The sequence below is a fragment of the Eubalaena glacialis genome, chromosome 13, assembly GCF_028564815.1.
Source record: "Eubalaena glacialis isolate mEubGla1 chromosome 13, mEubGla1.1.hap2.+ XY, whole genome shotgun sequence".
NCBI classification, from domain to species: domain Eukaryota; kingdom Metazoa; phylum Chordata; class Mammalia; order Artiodactyla; family Balaenidae; genus Eubalaena; species Eubalaena glacialis.
In genome coordinates, this window is record NC_083728.1 from 27,464,819 (window position 1) to 27,471,412 (window position 6,594).

Below are 6,594 nucleotides of genomic sequence, written 5' to 3' on the forward strand. Positions count from 1 at the left end.
GGGCTGGGGGCTCCTAGGAAATGGGGCTCTACCTGCATGAGAGAATGGTGAGAAAGGGCATTGGGTGGCAACCAGGAGAACCTCACAGAAACAGGAAGATGGTGGTTTAGAGAAGCTATGAGGTCTAGGTGGGGTGATGTTGGAGGTGAGGATTAAGAGGTATTTTGGGTCCAGGTTGTGAAAAGTCAGCATCTTGCCTACTAAAGAATGTCACCAGCCATCTGGCTCTACAAGAATTGAGTCATTAGCCACTGCAGTCACTGACCTTTAACACACCCTGAAAGGAGATCAGGAATGAGGCACTCTGTGCTCTGGGAAAATTGGCAGAACAGACCTTCAGATAGTTATATATTTTCAGGAGAAATTTTTTATGCACCTGGATTCTTGCATCTTCCCATACTTCGAAAAGCACTAAAACCATTAACTAAGATATCTGTTCCTTGAGACTAGCAGCAACATTCTACCGAGATGTGTGCTTGGTTGCACGTACCTCCCTTCACCAAAATCACATATATACTGATCTCCCCCCTTACCTCTTCGGGACAGTTTCTCAGAGCTAGCTAAGAGGCAGTCTCCCAGGCTATAGTCCTCAATAAGACTCTTTTTCTTTTTTAAAAAAAAAGTTTATTTATTTATTTTAGGCTGCGTCGGGTCTTTGTTGCTGTGCGAGGGCTCCCTCCAGCTGCGGCAAGCAGGGGCTACTCTTCCCTGCGGTGCGCAGGCCTCTCACTGCGGTGGCCTCTCTTGTTGCGGAGCACGGGCTCCAGGCACGCGGGCCCCAGCAGTCGTGGCTCGCGGGCTCCAGAGCGCAGGCTCAGCAGTAGTGGCACACGGGCCTAATGGCTCCGCGGCATGTGGGATCCTCCCGGACCAGGGCTTGAACCCCTGTCCCCTGCATTGGCAGGCAGATTCCCAACCACTGCGCCACCAGGGAAGGGAAGGCCCTCAGTAAGACTCTTGACTCACAGCTTTTACCTTGTGCATTTTTTCAAAGTTCACAATCTTTATTCTGAAGGCCCTGGGGAGCCATGGGAGATTGTATAGCCAGGAAATGTCATGGTCACATTTGGGGGAGGAGACATTAAAGCAATGGTCCTCAAAGTGAGGTTCTTAGACCCCCTTGTACTAGATCCTCTGGAGAGCCTTTAAAATTCATATTCCCAGGCATGCTCTATCCCCCCCTCCAGTTAAGGAGATGGAAATCTGCTTTTTAAATAACCCCCCTCTACTCCAGGTAATTCTGATGCATTTTGAAGTTTGAGAACCACTGGCTTAGAGGGTGGAAACCCTGGAGGTAGGGAGATCTCTTAGGGGCAATGCCCTCTAGAATGTAAGCTCCAGGAGGGCAGCGATCATGACTGTTTTATATCTTTCTTATTCACTGTGTCTTAGAAGAGTGCCTGGCACGTAGTAGGTACTCAATAAACATTTGTTTTAGCGGCATTAGGAACTTCGGTCTAGGTCCTGACTTTGCCACGGACTCATTCTGTGACCTCTAGCAAGTCTGTCCCCAGTCCCTTTTTTCCCTTACCTGTAAAACGAGGAGTTTGGAGAAAATCCCTAAATTTTTGTCCCCACCCACCATTCTGATTGAGTGATTGAGGTTCTGTCCAATCAACAGGGAGCTTTGTGTGCTGCGGTCCTCTTGCAACCAAATGTCTTTGTCTCTTAATTGAGCCACAGGAGCCGCAGGGGTTGTGGCAGAGGGTATCCTTCCTCCCCGCACCCTCCTTTCTCATCTTCTTTCTCTGGCGCAGAATAGCCAAAACAATAAGACGCAAACAGCACGTACTGAAATGACTTTTAATATCTCATGTTGCAGCAAAATTAAAAATATACAAAAAGTTTGTGGTGTACAAAAGAGTCTCAGTACAGAAGTCCCAGCTTGGGGTCCCCACCCCCTCCTGGGGGAAGGGCAGAGGGGTGAGTGGGGTCGGGACTGAGGATGGCACAGATGCAGTAAATACCAGGAGGTGGGATCGGGATTGGAAACACAATTGGGCAGGGGTGGGGGCTGACTAGGGAGGGAAGAAAGAATCTGGACGGGAGAATCACCCGGAATTGTGCTGAGGGAGGGAAATTAGCCCCTCGGGCATGGCTAGTGGTTCCTGGAGTTGGAGGAAAAGTGGAAGAGGGGGCATCAGGGCTGGGGGTGTTCTGGTGGGACCCCGAAGAACCTGGGCTCTGATCCCACCCTCCCAACTCACTGTGTGACCTTCCGCTGGCCACCTCTTCTGGGCCTTCCCATTCAGAAGGGGAAGGATGATTCAACAGACGCTGGATGATTAAACCACTGATTCCTAACTTGGGGTCCCAGAGGCAAGAATGGGGCCCACAGGTGCTCTTGAGAATTATGTGTTAAATGCCAACAGAATACAGATATTCCCCCCACCTTTAAGCCCTAGAAGCTAACTCAAGGCCTTGGAAGCATTTATCTGCAATCAGAAGCTCAGTTTGAGTTAATTTAATGTGGGAAAATTAATTATCCTTCAAGAAGTGAGGCTAGTTTGAGAGAAAAATCTCCCAAACTATAGGATCTTCAAGGGTGAAAATAATAAGGGGGGATCTGGGAATCATTCAGGTCCCTTCCAGCTAGTTTATGACTGGTTCACAAAAGACAGTGGGTTTGGGGGGCTGTTCAGATGGGGTCCCTCCAAGTGTGGTTGTTTAGCCAACCAAATGGAGACAGGCCTGGTTTGGAGTCTGGGATTTGGGTGAGAGGGAGAAGGAAGAATATCCTTTTCCTACCTAGTGCCTTTCTCACCCCCTTTGCCTCAAGCTACACTCCACTCTGGGATTACTGCAGGTGCCCCAGGGCTCACCCCCCTTCAGCCTGGCCTGGGGGTGCCCTTAACGACGATTGTGCATAGAATAAAGGCCAGGATTGCTAGGGAGAAGGCAGCCCCCTTCTTGCTGGGAGAAGGGAAGGGTAGAGGAAGCCGGGCACAGCAGGTCCACACCCCAGCCACACACACATACCGGGGAGTTTTCTGCTTCCAGGAACCAGGCCATCCCTAGATCAGGCCTTCCTCTCCCACTTCCACAATTTCCTGCTGTTCCTCCCCTCGCCTCTACCTGCAGCAACCAAGAACCTGGGAATGTCCTAGCCCCTCCCCAACCAGAAGGGCACTTTAGAGTCTTTTTCCCCCAGCCCCAGGGTCTCAGAAGCCCCTCTGGTTGGGAAGGGGGGCCGCAGACCCCATCCCCACTGCTGCCCACGTGGCTTGGCACTCACTCCATCTCTTTCACTGAGACATTACAAAGAACGGAAGTACAGAAATTGATAGCTTCTCCCCCTGTGGGCCATATCTGGGAGGGAGCCATCCTCAGGGTGCCAAAGGGTGGCATGGCCCAGCACAGGATGGGGCCGTTGGGTCCTGGCTTTCAGTCCTCTGCCTGTACCTGAACTCTCCCCCTACCCAGTGCAGGTTCCTCCTACCTGGGAGCCCCCAAACTGAAGACCCCAGTCCTTACGCTGCCCCCTGTCAGTCACTGGAGGGGCCTGCAGCCCTTATCGGATGATGGTTCCCAAGCCAGGGACCTCGTGGATGCCCAGACCTCTCTGGCCTTCTCAGTCGAGAGGGCATGGGACCAATTCTCAGGTGGCCAGGCCATGGGGGTTTAGGGTTGGACTAGAAAAGTCTCAAAGGAGTTTCCAGACTCTTCAAGGCTTCCCAGAACCTTATTAACATTTTGAACCAGAGGTTTCAAACTGGTGGCCCACGGTCAAATATGAGTGTTTAGTTTGGCCCGCACTGGATTTTTCAAAAATTTGAACTTTAGTGGCTGTAGGCAGGGCATGTACTCTCTGGTTTGTCAGAGTCCCCACCACTCTTTATTGTCTAGCACCTCTACTGCTCTTATTTTCATTAACTGGAGGCATTTGAATTTGCAACCCATGCACTCAGAAACCTTCTCCCCACTGCCTGAGGTTTCAATGAATTCCCAGCCCCGGTGATCTCCAAGGGACCTGTGGGACTTTAGCCCTTAGGAGGGCACTGGGGCTGCCAGGCAAGACCTTCCCTCCCTGGATACTCCTAGCCCTGTTGGCCCTGACCCTGAGACCTGGACCAGGCCTTGCCCTCCCTGCCCTCTGCTTTCTTCAACTCTCATGGGTGACACACCTCTGCAGGACACAGATGTAGCAGGGAACTGGCTTGGGGTAAGGCAGATTTGGGGGAGATACGAGGATAAGGCAGATGAAAGGAGAGGACCAAGGAAGGCTTCCTTGTTGGGGAGTCCCCTGCTGGGGAGGGGTGGAGGTCTGTGCTGTCCAACCAGGTGATAGTTACAAGGCACGTGGAACATCAGTGCGTGGGGGTGTGATGAGGGGTGTGTGCTGCCTGGAGAGGTTTGGGGAGCACAGTCAGCAGCCTGGGGCATCAGTTCCAAAAAACCGGGAGACAGACGTCTGCCCTGGGAATGGGGACACGGTCTCCTAGGGGTTGAGATACTGATAGCATGGCAGGGCCTGACATATTTGGTACCTAGAGCATCCTGTTCTCTTCTCTCCCTGGCAAAATTAAGATGAACCCAACTACCTCTCATCCCCAGGAAAAGCCTAACTCTGCCACGACTTCCTGTGTGATCTTGGGCAAGTCCCTGGCCCTCTCTGTGCCTCCATTTCTTCTTTATAGTGGATGTGGAGGGTAGGTGGCTTAAGAGACACTAAGGGCCCCTCTGGGCCGTGAACCTTCTCTCACTGCAAGGATGCTGTAGGGATTCTGGGAAGGGCTGAGCAGCCAGGCTAGGGTGGAAGACAGGGAATGGGGAGCAGGAGGCAGGGACCCAGGGTGTCCAGTTCTGGCAGGGAAGAGAGACTGGCTGAGGTAGATTGTGTCACAGAAAGGAAAATAAAACCGCTTGAATGGGATGGTGCCCCTTCCCTACTCTGACTCCTCCATCCCAGTGAAACAAGGGGACCAGCAGCGACAAGATGAAGTAAGGGACAGGCCAGCAGAGAGAGGGACCTCAGGCCTGGGAGGGATGGGGTCCTGAGCTCCTAGGTGTGGAGGGAGGGGGCAGTCCTTAAGGGGCTGAGCTCTTTCCAGAGGGTGAGATGCAGAAGGTGCCTGTAGCCCTCTCCTTGGGCCCTTTGACTATGACCGTTTCTGGTGTTCAGGTGTCCTTGCAGGCAGAGGCCTTTAGGGAAGGTTTTGTGGGATTGAGAAGATGTGGGGTGGAGGTGGAGTAAAGTCCAAAAATGAGCCTCAAGCCACGCCTCAGCACTGCCTGCTCGTCCCTACTCTCTGGTTCTCTGGGCAGCTCCTGGAGTGATCAGGACTCCCAACTCCCAGGGAGGATATTTTTAACTTTTCTTTCAAGGATGCTGGGGAATGGGGCAGCCAGATGGACCATTCTAGGGCACTGGGGAATAAAATAACTCGCCAAGGCTGACCCTTATGTCCCCTCTCTGAGCCTGTTTCCTCCTCTATAAGATGGATTGATAACACCTCTGTTGTAGGCAGGGGAGAGTTTAAGTGAAACAATCCAGGGTGAAAACTCCTGGCAGTCAACCCAGGAGAAACGGTCGGTTGGATCTGGGTCCACATCCTCAATGCTTCCATCTCACAAAGGGCCATGGAATTTGGTCTCTGAAAACAGATGGACAGAGGATAAAGAGGATGGGGGAACACACCAGAGGGAGTCTGGGTCAGCCTTGGGCTTCTCCTACCCCCCACCACCTTGAGGCCTGGTTCCTGAGGCATCTTAGGGATCAGGGAAGTAGAAGAAAGAAAGAAGGAAAAACACTCTCTGTGTGTTGAGAGGAGGGATGCACACACCATCTCGGCCTGGGTGGGTGTCTGTGCAGTCACCTGTGGTGCTGGGGGGTGAGGTGACTTGTGTCACGGGGGTGATGTGTGCTTTTGTGTGTGTGTATGTATGTGCAGTCCTGCCTTCTCTGCCTTTGGAGCCACCCTGCACCCTGAGTGTGGCCCTCTCCCAGCATCCTTAGCAAAGCCACTATCACCTTTCACATTCTGATGGAACAGCCAGGAATCTAGGACCTTGTGAGACTAGCTGCCACTCTGGGCCTCAGTTCCTATCTGTAACCCAAGGGAGGCTGAACCAGAAAGGGTTAAGTGCCCCTCTAATTTGCATAGTTTGCCCCTCTAATTCTCATGTCCACTTCACCCCAGCCCAGGTCTGCGTCTGTCCTTAATATCGCCTGCTGAGCCCTTGCAGTGAACGCACCTTAGTAGGCATGCGGGAGAGAGGAATTTGTGGGGAGGGGTTCCAAGCTTCGCCTAGAGGCTCTGTCCCCTCACCCCACAGAACTGCCTACTTCTCAGCTCCCATACTCCCCATGCTATCCAGGACTCGTTGTCCCAGGTGGAGAGAAAGGGTACTGGGTGAGTGGTCCCAAGGATGCCCTGGGATGTTTGGACCATGGGAATGAACCACGGGTCCTGGAGGGTTGTCAGATCTGAGGCAAAACAAGTCAGTTTTACAGCTGCAGCCCCAGGGAGCTGCATCTGCAAGGTGGCTAAGAGCCAAGATTCATGTCACGTCCCCGGAGCTAATTTTCTCCAGCTGGAAACCAGTTGGCAGTTGAAATGTCTCAGGGGTTCTGAGGACAGTTTCTCCTCGGGA